Source organism: Leopardus geoffroyi, chromosome A3 (genome assembly GCF_018350155.1).
Source record: "Leopardus geoffroyi isolate Oge1 chromosome A3, O.geoffroyi_Oge1_pat1.0, whole genome shotgun sequence".
NCBI lineage: Eukaryota > Metazoa > Chordata > Mammalia > Carnivora > Felidae > Leopardus > Leopardus geoffroyi.
In genome coordinates, this window is record NC_059336.1 from 84,391,567 (window position 1) to 84,411,404 (window position 19,838).

The following is a 19,838-nucleotide window of genomic DNA, read 5'->3' on the forward strand; positions in this document are numbered from 1 at the left end:
TGCTCATTTAAGCCATTTTTCTTCCCTAGGCTTGTTTACTTTGTAGCATATCCAGGTTGTTTTCTTCACTGTATTGTTACAGATAGTAAAAACAAATAAAAATGTATTTTATGATGTTATGTTCCTTTTTATTCAAGAACTCTAAACATTGACAATCTTTCGCACACCTTTTTGGGTCCTCGTTTTTTGGGATTACTTGATTTCCATTCAAGTTGCAGAATAAGCAGCTCCTGTTTATCAGAACGTCTCTATTTACTACTTGTCTATTTCCTTCCACAGAGTAAAAGAAATCGTTGCTCTTATAAAGTATAAATATAACTTCATTTGATACCTTCACTTTACCCTAACTACCCAAACACCACCTTTGGGCTATCTAGTAAATAATCGATTTAGAAAAAATAACTCTGAAAAAATAATCCCATTACACTGTGATTTCTCATATATTTTTAACTTATTAACTAGTTAAAGAAATAGCTGCTTAGAAGCTTCTTTAAAGGAGAAATTGAATGTTTCCTGCAAATAGCCACAACAGGGGTGTCTGGGGTCTCAGTTGGTTAAGCACCAGACTTCAGCTCAGGCTGTGATGGAGCCCCACGTTGGGCTCTCTGCTGTCAGTGCACCACTTCAGACCCTCTCTCTCTCTCTCTCTCTCTCTCTCTCTCTCTCTCTCCCTCTCTCTCTCTTCCCCTCCCTCACTCTCTCAAAAATGAATAAACATTAAAAAAATAAAAATAAACAATAGCTACAACAGCCACCCCACCTGTGACTAATGCATCCTTGTGGTTCAGATGGTAGCTTAGCCTAAGAAATACCTCCTAAATTTCAACAGGAACATAACTAAGATGAAATAAACCCGCCCTTTCCACTCGAGGAAGTATCATAAAAGTGCCAAGAGGAAACTGAAATGACTTCCAAAAATGTACATTTTTGCACTGTGTTCAAACTTGAGTTCCTTTTGCCTAAAGTTCAGTTGTAAAAAGAACGAGCTGTGGGACTGAGAGCCACAAGTCCAGCGCCTTCAGCCTGGACACTTGAGGGCTGTAATGAGAGCGGGCTGTTGTCTACCTAGCTGATGGCTCAGGAAGCTTGTCTAGTGAATGCTCTATCACCAAGGAAACGCTTCCATCACAGCAAGTCTAGCACCTTCCCATTTGCAACTCACTTGACAAGCACAGCTGTAAATAAGTCTGCACTCAGGAGGAGGACTATGTGGAGGCCCTCACTAGCACCTACTGTAAGAATTACAAATTGCCCAATTTGGGGACGAAGTGAGATGCTTTAACAGAAGTTCAGAACAATGACAGATCTGGCACTGAATCTATTGCACACTAATTGTTTCACTGAGATAATTTTGAGGTAATTACACTCCACCAATCCACAAGTAACCCCACTCAGGCTGTATTTAATCCAGTGTAGCTTGCTATTTCTGAAAGGTCAGGAAATCTCTTTCCTCACCTCTAACTGCTCACCTTTCTTGGGTGCACTATGGGGATGCATAATTCCAACAGAGTGGAAATTCAGTCAGTAAATGAAGTTGAGGCATAAATATTCATAGCAAAAACTTTTGGGGGGAAAAAAGTCAAGAAATGACATGAAGGCAACCCCTGCCCCCTTATAGAGATGACTAAGATATGCTCTGAGAGTTTACAAGCATTTGCTTGAAATCATATTCGGTTATTTAAAAACTCTTTTCATGGCAATGAACATATCCTTGTGCCAGTGTTTGGATACCTCATTCATGTTTTGCTCATCGAAGAAGAAAGCAGGCGCGCTTGGAGCCTTTCTAACTCCTCTCACTTCTTGGGGCACTTCTTTCCTTCTCCAAAACTCTAGTCTTTCAAAAAAATTCAAAGACTTATCCATGTTCCAATGTAGCCAAACATGCCTCAGCTTACATAAAATTACTTGGAAATCTGGAATTTGTACCATACTTTGAAGTCTGCTATTGAATTAATTCATTATCAAAACTGGGTAAGCAATTCTCAAACATCAATGCCAAAGCATTCTATAAATTCTGAATTCTACAAAGACAATAATGCTGACCCCCCCATCCAAAATATTTGTGTATATATGAGGAGTTAGTGTATTTTATTATAAATGGCAATCAATCATTAGTGGTAACAGTAACTTTTCTCTTTATCACAAATATCAGACTTAATTCTTATCATATTCAGCCCAAAGATTTTCTCAAGGTTAACTTTTCTTCAAAAATCAACAAATAGAAATCTCATGATGTGACTAAATTTTAGAACGAATGAATAAAAGGAAGATCTTTTAGGACACAAAGTCATGTACTATATCTTCTTAATCCCTGAGAAAACTACTAAAAACTTCCCTTCCTTGTCAGGATGAAGCATCCATCAAAAACCACCCCAAGATAAACCTGAACTTTCGGTAGTTTTTGGCATTCAACCATCAAACAATGCAAGTAGTCACGCTGTGTGGCTTAACGTGGGACTTTGCCCAGGGCCAGTCAAGGCCTGAACTTGCCCGTCACAGTTAGAAAAATTCAAGATAAAGCAGAATTTGTTAATTATGTGCAATCAAGATAATTTAAATATTCAAATACATGCAACTTCTTTATTTTTGTTTACTTGTTTTGTTTTACCATTGGCTGATGTAGCAAACTCCAAATTCACTCCAAATCCAGTGAATTCAAAGACTGAGCTTAAGAACTGAAAACCCAACTACCAAGAAGAACTGTGAGAATTGTAAAATGACCTATTTGGTGGCACTTCTTTTTGGTAGCAGTTACTTTTTATTTTACATATAGGTTAGCCTGAAAGAAGATACATGACTAGTATGTCCCAAGCCAAATGCCACTAGAAGTCAAGAATGTCTACCTTATTCCTTCCAGTTTTCCCTGCTCAGCTGCATGGTATAAAAAGAAAAATATCTCTTCAGAAATTCTTATGATATTCATATACCTAATTATATAAATGACTTTGAAGGAGTTTGATTACTTTCTTGAAAATGGTGGATTAAGACACTGACACCTTTATCCTTCTACTACCAAATTGTAAAACAAAGGGGAAGGCAACACACACTTGTTTATTTATTTAAAAATTTTTTTAATGTTTATTCATTTTATGTGTGTGTGTGTGGGTGTGTGGGTGTAAGAGAGAGAGAGAGAGAGAGAGACAGAGACAGAGACAGAGACAGAGAGAAAGAGAGAGTGAGAGTGGGGAAGGGGCAGAGAGAGAGAGGGAGACACAATCTGAAGCAGGCTCCAGGCTCTGAGCTGTCAGCACAGAGCCCAATGCGGGGCTTGAACCCAGGAACTGAGAGATCATGACCTGAGCCTAAGTCAGATGCTTAACTGAGCCACCCAGGCACCCGCCACATACTTGTTTAGTTGCAAGCTATTACATATGAGGTACCATGCCTGGCATTTTCATGCTTAATCATGGCAACATCACAGAACTGAAGGAAAGACCAATTTTTCCCCTTCCTCTTGGACTCAGTTTCCTTACTCCTGTAGCAATTGGCCTAGCAGGTGCTCAATAAACAGTTTGGGAAAAAACTCTTTTTTTGCCTTAAAATACAGCATGTTAAATGGACAAAAATGAATGTTCTTTCTATGGGATCAGGGCCTTCCATCTTACAAGATCTACTTCCTGTCACATTTTCTATAGCACGTACTTATGAGTCTCAAGTGAAAAACAAGTAGTTAGCCTTTGGAAATCCTACGGGTAATATGCAACCTTCCTGACATTTAAATTGTTTTTTAATGCGTTTGCTGAGACACAAATATACTATTCCAAATTTAAGCCCAAACCCAAAGGTTTTCTTTCCTGTTTCCCATTTTCCGGGGACTTCCAAGAATAGCCATTTTTTAGTTCAGTTGTGAAATACAATCCTGTTATCACCATCCAGGGATGTTGAATCATGACTAAGGGGAACTAGAAAATATACAATTTGTTCTTATGGCTTCTGCTACGATTTTATAATGTTTATTTAATTATTTATATATTAATTTATTTACTAACTAATAATCACCCTGGAAACATGACTTGATCATAAAATATTCTAACAGCACAGATCAAAGAGGAATGCTAGTCTTCAGTAGACTGTCTTCCCATTCGCCTTTCTTCAGTCTTCTGCTTTCATAAAAGAGGTGATGTCATAATTTATGATGTTAAGCTGACTGGTGAAATGTCATTACACAAGCAATGTTTTAATTGATGATGTTAGGCTGGTTAGCAGGAAAGTGTCAAATGTCACTTTTGTGACATAAACTGGCAGTTATGATTATATAATATCAATTATTCTTTGGAAAACTGCATTAGATCAGTTAGAGCTGAGCCGATTTAGTTTGTGCAAGTTCATTTTTTTTTCTAGCTGTTCATCTAGTTCTAATTATTAGGAGTAAAGTACACTTTGGATGTAGTTTAGACTTTCCTAATGTCATCCCTGGAAGTATAATAGGTGTATTATATGCCCCTTGTGTTGCACAAAGGGGTGTAAGGAAAATCTGTAGTGACCTTCCAGAAAGAAGGCTGTACCGTGAATCTTCCTCCTCCTTAACTGAAACTCTTGAAGTTATTTTAATTGTTAGTTGAGATTTAACTGAAATTTGACATTGTGAAGGAATAAACTTCAAAGACTCTTAGCTTATTTTGGTTTTCTATCAATATTAGCTGCAAAGTTAATTTAAATTTAACCCCAAACTTCTAAGCATACTTGCCTCTCTCCTTTTCTTTTTCTTTTTTTTTTTAATGTTTATTTATTTTTGGGACAGAGAGAGACAGAGCATGAACGGGGGAGGGGCAGAGAGAGAGGGAGACACAGAATCAGAAGCAGGCTCCAGGCTCTGAGCCATCAGCCCAGAGCCTGACGCGGGGCTCGAACTCACGGACCGTGAGATCGTGACCTGAGCCGAAGTCGGACGCTCAACTGACTGAGCCACCCAGGCGCCCCATCTCCTTTTCTTTTTAAATTAAGCTAAGAAGAAGAAACAAAAGAAGAACCATTTTCTTATATTCTTTGTCCTTTACTATAGACATCATTTTGAAACTGTGATAAGTTAACTAGAAGGATATGGGAATTCAAAACTCAGAAAATCTAATGATAAACAACAAGCCCAATGATAAAAATCTTAATGAGACATACCATGATAGCAACAGCTACCAATTATTGTAATTGGTATAGCCAGGCGCTGTGCTAATCCTTTACATGCGCTGCCTTATGTACTCTTCGTAACAAATGTGTGAACTAGATATGATTAATATCATTTTGCATGTGAGAAAAGTGAGGTTTACAAATATTTTGGCATAAAATAAACAATTTGTAAATGTTAAGTGTTTCCAGGAGGAGTGGAGTAACTTGACATCGGGCATACATGGGAAACACACCCATGGAGGAAGTTATCCTCTGCAGTTTCTGCAAGGCGAGGCCCAGGAGCTGAGCCCCAGCGGGAGGGCTGGACGCGAACAGAATGAAAGTGGAGGGAAGGTGGTGAAGCTGGGGCAAAGTGACTGTAAATATGTGTGCATGTGTGTGTCTATGCATGTGCGTATTGCAGGTGTGTGCATCCGTGCATGTGTGCATGTATCCACAGGTGTTTGTGTGTGAATGTACACACCTGTGTCTGTGTGTGTCTGTGGGCTTCTGTGTGTACACGCATTCATGTGCTGTGTGTGTGTGTGTGTGTGCACATGCATCTATGTATGCACTTATGATCAGAGGGTGGGAGCTAGTGGAGGGAGAAAGCATCGAATAGCATTAAGATAGGAACAATATTATGCAGCTGTAACACAGATGCAGTGCAGTCTGGGCAACTGATATAAATTCAAAAGCAGGGCATCTCACTAGAGCAAAGCCCAGGAGGTGCCATACCGAGCCAGGCATTATCCTTCTGACTGCTGGATTGTGGGTTGTCTAGTGGTGTAGACTTCTAGGGGAGGACCCACAGTGTCCAGGGCAGGAGGTAGACCTTCAGATGGTAGCACATACTTCCCAGGTGGTACAGCTATATTTCAGTAATTGAACAGCAGATGCCATCTGATCTTTACAGAGCTGAGCATCTATGAAGGACATGGACTCATAGCTTGCTGGCCTTTCCCCATTCCTCCCTTATCTCCCGTTCCCAACTCTCTTCCCACTTCTCCAAACTGAGCTGCCTTCATCCTACTGCTGTTCAGGGACTCCCTCCAAGACACTGAGCTGACAGCTCTTCAACCACTTCCATTTTCCAGGCCTGTTTTCCTTCTTACAGGTATGATTTTGGTGAAAACTAGGGGAAAAACATCCAAACCTGGAGCTGAGTCAGTGGGAATCACAGAGGAATGTGAAGTCCTAAGCAACATCAGACATTCTAGAGCTTGGGTGAAGGGTTCTCATATTCCCTCTCAGGCTCCATCAAACCACACCAAAAGAAGAAATTAATCAGTAAATATGCCCCACATGAAAAAATATCACATTCTTGTTCTTGGCAACAATTTAAATCTTCCTAAGTCTTCACGGCAAGTTATTACATTTGCTCCATCCAAGTTTCTTCCTCCTTGTTCTTTTCTCCATTTCTACCTTGTTTTCACCTTGGTTTAGGAGCAAAACCAAACGATTTCATTTGGAAAGTGAGTTAAAAACAGAACGGATCCCTGGGACTCTGGTATTTCCCCTATGGCTGTAACTCAAAGGAGAGGGATGGCAGGTCATAGGTGAGGGCTGGAGCAGGCGGGACAAATAGTAGCAAATGTTGTTCAGTGCTTTGTGGATTTGTAAAGCACTTTTATGTAGAAACATATTGTTTCTTCAAGCGACTTTGTAAGATCATGATTATTAGCATCTCCTCTGGCAGAAAAAGAATAATGCTCAAAGTAGTTTAGCAAAACAGCTAGTAGGTTTCTGAATACTTGTCCCATGATCTTTCCAGTGCCATGTGGGCAGTTTTAACTTCTCACTCTGGTCGTTGGAAGAAATCTTGATTACTCATGCTACCTGATTACTCAAAACTAATTAGGTTTGATCTCTCCTTGATGTAAATACTAATCATCACTTATTCACTCCCTCCCCCCCCCAATTATATTCATTCACCAAGTGCTGATTGAGCATCTATTATGTGCCAAACACTGACCTAGGGCCAACTGTGCCCTCTTGGAGATTATATTCTTGTTGGGCCCCTTCTAACCCTCAAATCTAAAAAAAAAAAAAAACAATTATAAATGAAATCACTTTGGCCCTCAGTATTCTAGGATTTATCTTTCACATTAGAAGCAGGTCACTGGGTCCAGCCCACAAACAAGGAGAGATTACACAAGGGCGTGAATTCCAGGAGGTGGGAGTTTAGGGGAGCCATTTTAAAAGGCATCCTACCAAAGGAACACAGAAGGTACCTCAGGGTACCCAGAATATCCTTATGCTACAATGACACACTTATCAAGGCACACAGTGAAACCAACAAGCCAAACTCGTCCTTCAGAAGGTGATTTCTTGTGTCTCATAGCTTCAGTGCTACCTCTTAGTTCCGCTAAGGACTAAGCACTAAGCACTTGAGTTGTTAACCCTTTGAGGGTTCATGGCTTCTCCACAAAGGGCTTTTGTTTGAAAGCCTTTTTATTAGAGAACTCTTAACCACCATTTCTGATCTTCAAAGCCATACCAACATCCTATGTCAGCTGCTGTTGCAAAAAATAGTTCTGTGTAGGCTTCAGCCAGTTTCCAGTAAATACAGCCATGCTTCAGGCCAGTGCTATATATCTCTTGCCTCTGGCAGACATGAAGCTTCTTTTTTAGCAACACTACATTGGGTGTTTTAAGAACTCAACTGGTACCAGAAAAATGTGAAAACTAGAAGTAGGAAGAATGACTTCTAGGTTGGAAGAAATGTTCACCAATGCAAATTGAAAGTCCATGGGTAAATGCTTCTTCCTTTGCCCCTTTCCTACTCTAGAACATGTTCCCACAAGACTGAATAACCAGTCACCTACAGTGATGTCCTTGTGTGGGGCTTTCTCTCCTTCCCATTTTTCACTCTGGGTCCCTGGGAACATGTTCCCAAATAAACTACTCACACATAGCCATTTTCTTAGATTTTGCTTCATGTGGAATCCAGGCTAAGACAACCTTCAAGCTTTAATGACTCAAAAAAGAACTAAATCAATAAATTACTGATGATGAAATTTGAGTGTTATTATACACAAGACACCCAGGCTGAAATAAATCTGATTAAGAAGGCGTTTTATGAAATGTGTGACTTACCAGATGTTGTCCATTCTGGGCACTGGAACATTCATTCTTACAGTAAGTTTCCACATATTTCTCTATTATGATGCTTAGTGGTTCTTTAAATTTGGGCTGTATAAAATGAAGACAACAATAACAAAATAAGACTGACTCTACAATGAAAATAATATGGTATTTTCTGTAAGTTTTGATATACATCTACTTATTTAGGGCAAACTTCTCAGGGTGGGTGCCAGCAACATCACCTGGTGCAGGTGAACTCAGGGGCAGGACAGTCAGAAGACATGGGGTCTTCAGTTCCCTGTTCATCCTGCAGACAGTGTGCTTAGGCAGGTAGGCCACTGGATATATTGTGAGGTTACTCTTCCCTTGAAGGAACATCAATTGCTGCTCGTATCCCCCTTTTTACAAGGCAATTGTGAGAGCAGACTTATATGGGGATAAGTATATTGGGCTTGCTTTGTTCTAATAACCTTAGCTTAGAACCAAAAGAAGGCTATTCTGAGGAAACACAGATGCTCAGTATCTGAGATATCTTAGAGATTTTGGTTGCTTGGGAAGTGATTTGGATGTAGTCCCTCGTGTACCCAGGGAAAGTTGCAGCCTCATACCTTCCCTCAAAGAAGGAAGCCGTCAGTCACAGCTGGGTCACTGTCAGACAAGCCAGAGAGAGATCTGAGGTCACTCATAGGAAAATCCTACCCATCTCTTTACAAAAATACAATACACAGTGGACATAAGTGGCAATCCTTAGTTCCTCACCATTTATGATTAGTGATAATCTTTAGCCAGTGTAGCCAAGGGAATGTTCCTGAACTACTCTATGTTCTCCTTTGCTTGCTCCTGATGCACATTATTTATGCCTCTTGCTTGGGCAAAGTCTGCTCCTGGCTTCAATGGCTTTATTGTTAAGTGTTAGCCTTGCTCAGGTCCTTGGTAAGAGTAGAGTCATCAGCTAATAGTGTTTGTCAAGTGATTTTCACTGAAGGCTTTGCTTCTGACCCTTATGCTCTGTGAAATGCTGGCTGCAGCTGGCTCCAGGTTGCTGCAGCTCCCTAGTTCCCTCAGCTACCCTGCTGTGCCTGCCTTCTACATTGCAAGATTAAGGTTCTCTTCTGGACTTTTGGACGAGGCTTTGTATATATTGGAGACATGAAGGGAAAGGACATTCAAACCTATTTTTTTTTTCCAGAAAGAATGATTTTCTGCTTCTATTTGGAATTAAAAAAAATAAGTTCCCTTTTTGCACTATGGTAAGTACTTCCTTGTGAATAACACTATTAAATTTCATGCCAGTCAACATGGCATAGGAAGAGATCCAAGGCGTTACCATTTCATTGTGTTGGCTTGTAAGTTTCACTAGGTACCATGATAAGTATGCCTGGGTACCTGAGAGATCCCAGTTCTTTTGGTAGGAAGACTTCTAAAATGGTTCCCAATGACCCTTGCCTCCTGATATTCACACCTTGTATATTCCATTCCCTTGGTGAAGTAAGTCTAATGACTTGTTTCTAATGCAAATGAAAAGGTCATTCCCCTGCTGAGCCTTGAGATGACCCCAGACTTCAGGCTCACCCCTTGACTGAAGCCTGTGAGAGACCCTAAAGCAGAGGAACCAGCTAAGTCATCCCAGGTTCCCGACCCAGAGATAAATAAATAGTTTTGAGCTAAAGAAATAGTTTTGGAGTAATTCATAACACAGTAATAGATAATAAATACAGTGCCCTTCCAATTATAGGCATTAGGAGGCTGTCTCTCTTTTTGTGAGCCATTGTAACAGCATCCTCTGGTTGCAATTCCCAGGAAATGTCTGTAATCTATGATCTCCTTTGAATGCAGACAGCCATTTTCCACTCCTGGATCACTAAGCAACATTCAACCTGTCAGAAACTAGGGCATACAAATTCTATTATAGCCACTATATTTAACACAGGAGCCTGGATAATAAGGTCAGAGATGTATTTTACAGCCTTAGCCTGGCATCACATCTTTTCTGGACTAAGGGTACTTTCTATAGTTCTGATTGAAAATAGCAGTTATTTTTTCTTTCCCCTGATCGGTTATCTTTACTGAAAATGTACAGTGCTGTCGCTCCTGACAAAGAGGACATGTATTAGACACCATGGGCTTGCACCTGAATACCCAAGTGATGCATTACATGAATATAATTTACATAATGAGCCAGGCAAAAAATGTGTCTTAGAGTGTACATGCTTGTCAACATTTAAAAATGTTGAAATCTTGACAGAGAGCTGCCTCTTGGAGTGGAAAAAAGAATGATACTTATTCCCCTCCCCCTTCAAACTCTATGCTGACGCCATGTCCCAAATACTACTCATGGAGTGAATTCATTGAGTTCATACCAAGAAATAACTCTGTTGTATGCTTAAATATTAATAAAACCAGCACAGTGGACTTATGAGGGTGCCTTAGGGCAGATTTCTTCTAGTTTTTCAATGAATAAAAAAGGTTAAACTCAAGGACCAAGTGGATTTTTATGGTTAAGTCACAATTTATAAGTGGGCATTAATTAACATCAGATAAAAAATGGGATTACTAAGCAATCACATATAGCCTTGTCATTAGCGGTGGGCTTATAATTATAAACCTTGCTGGAATGAATAATTAAGAAATTGTAACGAATAGCTCTGCTATAGGAAGGGCCTTGGAAAATGTAGACTGCAGTGTTTGGTGCAAGTTTTAGTAAATAACCATTTGATCTGGATCCAGTGCATTCCCCCTAGCTATCTTCATTACATCACCAAGACTGATTAAACTCTAGCAATTATGCTTGAATTTCAGAAGTATTTTAACTTTTTATTAGACGTGGGCTTCTCGAGCTCAGACAAAATGAGCTTAGGAATCCAGGCAGAATTTTTAGGTTTTAGGTTGTAGATAGTTTTGAATAAATTTGCTTACGGACCTGAATTGAACATACTGCTATATCAACTATGAGGTAAAATATTTTCTACTTTGCTTTTTTCCCCCCATATTTTGAGATTTAGGGCTATATCTATAGGGCATCAAAATGTGTATTCTTGATAGAAAGGAAAAAACCTACCAAAATGGCTATTTGGCTGCTTAGAAACCCCACCTAACCCATCTCCCCAAATACACATTATTTTATTAGTTCTACCTTTTAAAATACAATACATTCACTTATGCTTATCAAAAGGTAAAAAGGAGGAAACTTTTAGAGCTGATGGTTAAATTTATGGCATTGTAGATGGTGACAGTTTCATGGGTGTATACTTACCTTAGAACTCATCAAGATGTATACGTGAAATGTGTTACAGCTTTTTCGTGTGTCAAAAATAATTCAGTAAATAAAAGAACAACAAAAAGGATAATAGAGTTTGAAAATAAACACAATTTATTGTTCATTTTATTTTTCATTTGTGGTAGTAAATAAAGTGTTTGGAAGAATCTTTTGATGCCTCAAATACCTTCTATTACCTTGACCTAGTCATTGAGAATTAAAAGGTGTTTATATGTGCAGCACTGGGCTAGGGCTTACACCATCAGCTTTCCAGGCTGGCTCCAGTGCTTAAACAAGAAGGCAGGAGAAATGCAAGAAGAATAAAAAATTTTGACATATCGTGGCATTTATTTGCCCTATAACCTACTGACCTTGGCAAATTTCCTGGGGTGGGAAAGCATAAGCCACACATTGACCTAAATGGAATCTATCAATCCTGCTCAAATGTTAGCCAGCTAGTAATTACCTTACACACTAACGATTGAAATGCCAAAAGAATCAAAAGGCCTTTCCTTTGGAATGAAAAGTGGTCACCTGTGCTTTCTGGAGGATGTGGCCATTACCAATCTCTGGTGCTATAATGCAAGTGGACAACAATGGCATTGATAAATGGGGCTTGCTCCAGCCCAGCTGGCTTCTCTCTTTACTTTCACTTCCAACCTCTTCTCACCTCAGGTCTTTCCATTTGAAGCTCCCTTTGCTTAAAATGTTCTATCCCCAGATCTTTATATAGCTGGCCTTTCATGTAAGGATCTGACCAAACACCACCCTCTGTGATTATCCATTCAAACTCTTCAATTATTTTTGGTATTGGGGTGGATGCATATATTTGGTTTCAAATCCCAGATTCATTTCTTACTCCCTGTGCAAAGTTGTGCAACTTATTGAATCTGTCTGCATGTTTATAAGTATGGATGGATGTATTCATGTTGATCCTTAATTATTCCAAAAATGATCTAAGATCACCATGTCTATTTATATTATTCAGGTGTTTTCTTCCACTTGTAGGGCCATGATATTTCTTCTTTCAGCTCTCAATTATCCTAATTTGATTCTAGGACCAACCGAACTCTTATGTGATTTTTGTTATTGTTTCTGTTTGCTTGTTTTTCATCATTTTATTATTACGCCACAACGATTTAGTTCTCCTCTTCATAAGTTGATAGTGAGAATTTATGTTATTAAGCAAAAGCTATATCTCAATAGGCTAAATGAATTGAGGATTTAAGACCAAAGTTTAGATGATCTAGACAAATAACTATAACTGAAAATAAAAAGGGGAGGGTGTAAAAATATGCTCATATTTCCCAGACTGGAAGGGCTGTGTTGCTTTATTTTCTAAATAATTCCTCAGCATTTAATTTTATCTCAGCTTCATCATTACCTAGGAATTTATAAGAATTAGGAATATTTGAGCAAGTTCATTTTAGAATCTGATGTGCAACTACTGATAGGAATAAGTGACTTCCGGATTATTTTTCAACAGAAATGGATTTGTTGGTCAGTGGTTGGTGACATTGGCTGGTGTCATTGTTGGTGACGTTGAGAACACTAGTTTAGTTGTGGCCTGAGACATGAACCAAATAAATATGAATAACTATAAGTTCTTCTCTGTGAGTTGTTGCAACCCAAACAGGCTGTTGAAAACTTTCCATTGCCTCATGATATGACTGCCCAAACCACATTTATTGTTGATTTTGTTTTGTTTTTGATAATTTTCAATGATATTATCTAGTGCCTTTTGAAACAAGAAGGAAAAGATGGGTTGTATTAAACCCTGTCTCTGTGTAGTCTGGTTGACTCCTACGAGAGGAACTAGCTAATAATTAAATATCTGCAATGTGAAAAAAATAATTAGCTGATTAAATTTGTAATATAAGACAGGGAGGCTGTGATAATGAATCACTTAACTTAATACTCTTGAGATGTTTCCTTTGGAAGAAAAAGTTTAGTGAGAAATGAGATATAATGAATGGTTTTAAGACAGAGAAGGGGTATCTGCTAGCAGAGAAGAAATTTGAAGCACAGCTTCCACAGAGGAGGTTAAAAAAAAAAACCAAAAAAAAAAAAAAAACCAAAAAAACAATGCTCTTCTACCTGACTGGTTTGGGTAATTTAATTCTATGTGGCCTATCAGCATGTTTCATTCAGCAAGTACAATTAAAGGGTAACAGAATCAGCAGAAACGTAGTTCTGAGAAACAGTCAAAATGAGCATTTTCTCCCTCTCTCTCAAGCGTGCCCTTTCCTGTGGCCCAAAGTTATTGATTCTCCGACAATCTGTGTCCATCATGGAGGTCAGGAACTGATTCTTCTGTGAAGTAGGTGCTGGACCCAATGGTCATACAGGTATTACCCTTTTCCATTGTTTAAATACTTCAGAACATTCCTGACAAATACTTTATCTTTTAAAGAATACTACTAAAGTGTATTACTAAATTTTGGGAGTAGAGGAAGATAAACTCAAATCCATTCAAATAATGAACTGCATGCTTATGGGTCTGTGGTGGGGACTATGGGGGTGGTAGAGAAATATAATGAACATACTGAAAGCTCAATTGTTTCACTTTTAATTAATTTTTTCTCCTGTTATTTACTTAGGCCATATATAGATAAATTTTATTCATGTACTATTTTCATGAATTTTGCAATCCACACTAAAGAACCCCTCTACTATGCTTTATGAAATTGGTTTAAGTCAAGTCAAATTTTACTTTGCTCCACTCACAAAATAATTTCCGTCAAAGCACAGGTTCAAAATGCCACTTAAATTTCTTCTACTAAACAACAGAATAAATACAAAATAACCAAAATGAAAAAAAACTTTCATATACCACTAATTGCACACGTAAATTGGAAAGTACTGACAGAATTCTATCTTTGAAATGAAAATATTCGTTTGCTTTGGCTAGTACCCCCTTCTCTGAATTAAACAGTCCCCAAATTCACAGAATTCCAGGACCAACCAATCAAGCAACAAACTAAACAAAAACAAAAAGCCCAAACTAAACAAACAGAGCCAAGGTGTTTCTGGATAATGAAAGAAATGCAGAATTTATTTTGGGAGTTGGCTTTACCCACTACCCCCAGAAACACATTCTGATTATAATGCTCAAACTCCTTGACTTGAGAAAGATGAGGAAGGCTGTATTATTTACCATGTTGTTTGTTCAATAAAGAAATTAGTAACAACATAAGGCTTTTTATCATTTGGGTTTTAAACTCACAGTGAAACAATATGGCCTACCTGGCCAGCTGCAATTTTGTCTCTATTCACTATGAATAGATATCTTTCTCCTTCACCTTTGTCCTGTCCAAGAAATCCCGATCCACTAGAATGATTCCACGGCATGGTCACCTACTGAACATGGGTATTCCATTGCATGTCATTACCCTTTATCCAGGACCGTCATTCTTAATGTGGACTGCAGATGAAAATCACTAGGATATGGGCAGCTTTTAAAATATGCCTATGCCTGAGTCCTAACCACAGAAATCCTGATTTAATCTTAATTTAAACCCAGGCAGCAGCATTTTCACACATCTCATTGAGGGTTTATTTTATGGAGCCAGGTTGTTGATTTTTCTCCCCATCATGGTAATTAAAGAACTAGGCAGCCATGTTCAAGTTCAGGTATGAGGCTTATGCACCAAACAGACCATTTACAACCCCAAGTTTTTCCAGTCACAACCTCTCCTTCAGCATGGAGAGAGGAAGTGGAGACTGGAGGGCATTCCCTGTTAACAGGCATGGCTTCCCTGTGTTGGCAAGTTTCCCTGTGAGAACCGGCTTTCCGGCAGGCACGCAATGGAATGCAATATGGACCTTGACATTAATCAGACTGTGTCCTTTCCTCTTCTCTGCATAAGAACAGCCCAGCCATACGGTGAAGAGACAGGCTGTTTTATCTTGGCTGGATTCCTCTTTCTCTCTGTCTCTCTCTCTCTGTGTTGTTGGGGAGCACTGAGCCCTGAGTTTCAAACATTTACAATAATGTTTAGTAACAAGTAAAGAGCCCTGGTCAGATTTCTAAAGGGAAGAGCAGTAGGAGTCTGGAAGTCACCATTTTATTCATGTTTAGGAAATGAAGCTTTTTATTTTTCCCTAGCTATGTTGTCTCTACTGAGTTTTATGTCAGGAAATAGGAAGCTGAGGATAGCCTGTTGCTGAAATAAAGTTCAGGCTTTTTCCCCCCTCTCCCTCTTTCTGGTTTCCCTCCCTGAAACTTGGGTTCATGACAGCTTGTTGTTGGGCAGGGCATTAGCCTTTTGTAATTTATTGCTTTTAGATTAAATCTGGGGAAACTCAATATTGCAGTTGAATGATTAGAGCAATACCCCTTGGAGTAATAAATTTTCTTTGGTGCTGTGCATCTCCAGATCATGTTTCCCTTCTAATTACATTTACATAAATGATATTCTGTAAAATTAAATTAACATTCAAACGGTTACACTGGCAGGGAGAGACAAAAATTAGTCACCAAGTTGCATCTCTTAAAAAAAACTCTAGTTCTTTTCATAATATGAATCACTATCCTCTCTCAAGTGTCAGCAATCAACAAAACCTAGGTTCCAGAACAGCACAGGGGTGTTTGTCACCAGCTAATGGAGATGTTTTGTTTCTTTCTTGGAGATTTAGACCGCAAAGCCTCATTAGACAGTGACTATAGTGACTTTTCAAACTTGGCCACTAATGAATTGCTAATTTTCCTTTGAGCTTCTTGCCTTGAAATTTTGCAGTGATCCCGAGGAACGTCCAAATTGAATATGCACACAGAACTTTATTCTGGTCTGTATCTTCCTTACCACCCACTCTTCTTCTTCAGTGAGTCTTCGTTTTCTAGTCTAGGAGTTAACAGAAAGCCAGTGACTGGTGACATCCAGGACCTCCCCACCTTTCTGTGATCTCTTATACCAATTCAGTAGGTTTCCATTTTTATGAGTTTGGGTCTCTTTAGAAGTTGCACTATTTGGAGGGTTTGAATCAGTATCATCAGAAAATCTGTGGCTTCCTTGTTTGGCTAAGAATGTTACCTCAACTATGTTTGTGTGTATGATGTCAGAACAACGTCAGTAACCATTTCCACCATATCTTTTGGTAAAACCAATTCCATGTGTGAGCATGAGGATTTGATGCAAAATATGATCTCCTTTATGTAATAAAAAATACATGTGCCCTAAGGGAGGATGTTTAACCAAAACATTACCAGTGGTATCCCTGAGCATGTGTGACTTTTTCCCCGTTTATTATTGTTTTTATTGTTTGAATTATATACAGTCAACATGTATCATTTTTATATAAAATAGTAAGCTGTTGCAAAGCTTACTATCTTTTCATATGAAGTATCTTTTCATATCCCAGTTCAGGTGAAGAGATAGTTAAGTGGAATGCTAGCAGCCTATGCCTCCACTGTTTCTATTCTTCCTGTTAAGCACCAGAACCTATGATTCCACATTACCTGGGTTTAGCAAACCTCGGACACAATCATACCCATGGGTCATAATTACATATATTGCAACGTCTGATAAAATGTGGCTGTGAGGAGTCCACTTTCAAAATAACATTTCTGGAACCATGCTTATCACAGAAGATGATGACAGTATAAGAAGAAAGCCAGTACCTCTTTTCAAAGAAGCCTGTAGTCGCACATCCTTTCCTGGACACATCTATAATTGTTTTCCACCCCGCCTGACCTGACTTCTATTCTCGTTCTTGGGCTTGCATTTACTTGCACTTCAATTATTCATTTAATGTTTATGTACTGAGCACCTACGACATGCCAAAGTACTGCGATTGCCACTGGAGATAAAATGGGAAGAAAAAGCAGATGTGACTCTTGTTCTCATAGAGATTATAGTCTGCAGAGAAAGACAGATGGTAACTAAATAATCATATTGATAAATGTTTAATTATGAACTGAGATTAGTGTGCTAAAGAAGAAATACAGTCCTGGGAGAACATGAATTCAAAGAATCCACCCTTGATGGAAGATGAGGAGTGAAGACAGAGGTTGGGGAAGCATTTCCAGGGAAGGGAGACTTGAGCTAAAATGTCAGAGATGGGTCTAGGTGAAGACATGGAAAGTGGCCACAGGAGGGAGGAGGTGACCATACCAGGCTGAGATGACAGCATGAGCCAGTGCCTTGCAGGAAGAGGGAGTATGATGTACTTGATACATTGTGGCTGGATTACAGGAAGCTGGGGAAGAAAAATGAGTGAAGAGATTAGTGAGGCAGGTTAAGTTAGATAAAGCAAGACTCTTGAGGTCATGCTGATAATTTTGGTTTTATTCTCAGAGTAATGGCAAACAGCAGAAATGTTAGAACCAGGGGAGTGACATTGCAAAGGTCTCTCTGAGAGCAGTGTAGGAAATAGACTGTGGAAGAACAGTCAGAATGGCTGTGGGGGACCAGTTAGTTCAGTCTTCACAGACCAGAGGGGTGACCACAAGATGGAAAAAGGGGATGGAATCAAAGATGACTCTGAGGTAAATTTACATAATTTGGTGACAGTTTGGCCATAGGGGAAGAGGAGAAAGCAGTGACAAGAATGCCTGTTGGGTTTCTCACTCTACAACTAGATATCAGTGGACGACGGAACAAGTAGAGAACATAGAGAGCAGGTTTAGAGGGATGGATGATGGCTCTAGCCTTGGGAATACTGAAATATATACTCGGGGGAGGGGTTGGACAGGCAGATCTATAAAGCTATATCCTCGAAAGGAAGTCAAGGTAGGTTATGTACAGAAGGTAACTGAAGCCATGAACAAGTGCAGGGCGCTGTGAGGGGGTGTTAGAATGACTTTGACTGACACGTCCGAGGTTCTCTCAAGTGCAGTACTCTCTCACTTTCCCTAGTCCTAACTGGTGGTCTGGTTCTGCAGTTTTCCTCCCACTTTCCATGGGTTACGTTATAGGAAAACTCCACATACTACTTTGACCCTGCCCTTGATAATGACTTGCTAGTTTTTGACTCTACCTCATCAGGTCCCTCTTCAGGGTCAGCTTCCACAATCCCATTGTCTTAGATCTTGGGGAGAGCTATGAAGCCATTAAAAATGATTCTGAACTTGAAACCTGGGTCTCAGTTCTTCCATCTAGGCTTCAATTCGAGAGAGAGAGAGAGAGAGAGAGAGAGAGAGAGAGAGAAAAGTCTCCCCCCTAATTGATTCACTCATCATTTCTGTTTGTGTCGAGAGCTCATTTACAGTATACCCAAACGCATGTACTAATGAACCATGTCCTAATGGAGTTCTGCTACACCATGCAAGTACCTATAATTCATTTTATACTTCTTCTGTACCACTCACATTATATCATGATTTATAGTTCTTTGCATACCGGTTTTGTCTCTCTATAAGAATTCAAACACCTTGAAGACAGGATTCTTGCTTTATGCAGTTTTATACCTTGAGTAGCACCCACTATTGTGCCTCTCAGATAAGTATACATCAGCATGTACTCACTGAATAGGTGTTGAATGACCAGAGGCTGTGGTCTACTGCAAAAAAGCAGTTGCAAGTATTCGGGTATGAGGTAATGAGAAATTAGGACAGGAAATAATGACCATATCAGGCACAAAGTAATGCCCAGTAAATATTTGTTGATTGCTTGAATTTTAGGAAGCATTGACAAGTAAAGAGAGAAAATATCAAAGTGAAGGATGGAATTAAAGTTACAGTTCATCAACATGCCATGTTCTTTTATGCCCTGCCTCTTGCTTACGTTGTACTCTTGCCTACGATTCTATTTTATGCTCCTTCTCCATTCTGCAAAATTTGGCCTAATGGTCATTTGCCTGTGAAGCCTTTTCCCCATTGGTTAGTCAGAGAAGGATGAAGGCATCCTTCTTCGTGATCTCCCAGATTGCACAGACAGATCTATTATATTATATTTATGCATATACCTGTCAGCTGTCCACCATTAAACAGGTTTCTCATGGGAATGCACAGAGTCAGCTTCCAGCACAGAAGAGGCACATAACAGGTTGGATGAGTGGAGACACAGAGACATAGATAGGGCTCCACACTCAGAGCTGAACATAATTTCAAGAATACTTATAATACCACCCTACCTTTAAAATACATAAATATGACTTATTATATGCCTGAAATCCCTGTTTAAAGGAAAAACAATTATCTTATTCTAGAATTAAAATTCAGGTTAATGACCTTATTCTAGAATTGAAGTTCAGGCTAGCTCCAGCTACAACTGAAGTAGGAACCAGGCAATGTGAACTCTATCTTTCTTCTATATTTAAAATCCTTATGGCTTTAGACAAATCATTTAAACAATGGTTTAGTGTTATTTTCTGTAAAATAGGCATAATAATCTATCAAACTAGGCAATATACATGAAAGCACGTTATCTACCATGACTGTATAAGTACAACAGAG

At 39.1% G+C, this 19,838-nt stretch overlaps 1 long non-coding RNA gene across 1 annotated transcript in view; it reads right to left on the bottom strand.

The window, feature by feature from the left end:
- Positions 1–19,838, bottom strand: part of LOC123580876 — a 599,338-nt gene that overhangs the window by 204,769 nt on the left and 374,731 nt on the right. The window contains exon 5 of the long non-coding RNA XR_006703511.1: positions 8,200–8,295. This is a non-coding gene — a long non-coding RNA (uncharacterized LOC123580876). The remainder of the gene's footprint in view (positions 1–8,199; positions 8,296–19,838) is intronic.